Raw genomic sequence first — 1,294 nt, 5'->3', positions numbered from 1 at the left:
ATGAGAATTTCTATATTCTAAATATAGCAGTAAACTATCTTTAGAATAATTTTTTTTTATTCTAAAGATAGTTTATTATATAAGTGTTTCTGTCCCTGTACTGTAGTACATCAATACTTACATTTTCTCCTAAAGGTAGTGTATTATATAAGTATTTCAGTACATTAATACATACACTTTTTTGTAAAGATTGTATATAAGTGTTTCTGTCCATCAATACTTACACTTTCCCCTAAAGGTCAACATTTTATTATATAAGTGTTTCTGTCCTTGTACTGTAGTACATCAATACTTATACATTCTTCTAAAGGTCTAAAGTAAATTATACAAGTATTTCTGTCCTAAACAGTAGGGCATCAATACTTACACTTTCTCCTAAAGGTAGTGTTTTATAGAAAGTACTGGAATTAGTTATCATGTATAAGACGTATTTACAGTATATTTTTAACTCCACCATGTCATACATGTATAAGTTTGTCTCTTGTCATTCAAAGGGCTTCCAAGGAAGATGTGGACCCAAAGGAGACATTGTGAGTATCACTTTTGTTTGTGAATGATTGGAGCCTTCATTATTTCATGAAACACTAACAAATATTCAGTTTTCTGCTTGAAGGGAGACCCTGGTGTGGAGGGGCTGGCTGGTGAGAAAGGTGAAAAGGTAAGAACAGTCATTTTGGACTTTCTGAAGTTGACCTATTGATATTTAAATGTTGAAGCAAAGATAAATAATATATTATTTGACTGAGACCCCTTTTGGGTCCCTAGGACTTTTACCAATCCTCAAGGAAAGACCTTAAGGTTTTAAAAACAACAAATATCAAAATGGCCCCTACATTCGATAACTTTTCAGTGTGCGGCCCTTTGTGGTAAAGTTTTGGACATCCCTGGTTTAGTTTTAATGAATAGCTGAGCAGAAATGAATCTTGTATAGATTATAGATTCATAGTACTTTTTTTTTTTTAAGTGAGTCATTGTGTTTCAGTATTGTTTGCCCCGCCACTAGTAGGAACCCTCATTCTGCATGTTTTTGTACGGACTATTGTTGGACAATCTTTTAACGCTGCATTCAAACTTTTTCATAGTTGAACTCTACATGTAGAAACACAAACGTTTCTTGGTGCTGTGCTTACTAAACGGAGGAAATCAAACCTAAAGGACCAGAGCCTACAATCATTAAAATCAGTAACTCATGATTGTTTGCTTGTGACAGGGTATGTCTGGAGAACCTGGTCCTAAAGGACAGGTGAGTTGTTTGTTGTTTGTTGTTTGTTTGTGACAGGGTATGTCTGGAGAA

General features: G+C 34.2%; 1 protein-coding gene across 1 annotated transcript in view; it reads left to right on the top strand.

Annotated features, from left to right (window-relative positions):
- The first annotated feature begins 495 nt into the window (after window positions 1-495).
- The window catches only part of LOC133645436 (collagen alpha-2(IX) chain-like), a 6,739-nt gene continuing 5,940 nt past the window's right edge, over window positions 496-1,294 (top strand). Inside the window, exons 1-2 of the mRNA XM_062040270.1 lie at window positions 496-658; window positions 1,211-1,294. The exon at window positions 1,211-1,294 is cut by the window's right edge and continues 374 nt beyond it. The gene's annotated coding sequence lies outside the window, so the exon portion shown is untranslated. The remainder of the gene's footprint in view (window positions 659-1,210) is intronic.

This window comes from Entelurus aequoreus, unplaced genomic scaffold (genome assembly GCF_033978785.1).
Source record: "Entelurus aequoreus isolate RoL-2023_Sb unplaced genomic scaffold, RoL_Eaeq_v1.1 HiC_scaffold_81, whole genome shotgun sequence".
NCBI lineage: Eukaryota > Metazoa > Chordata > Actinopteri > Syngnathiformes > Syngnathidae > Entelurus > Entelurus aequoreus.
This window is presented reverse-complemented; position numbering and strand designations above follow the sequence as displayed.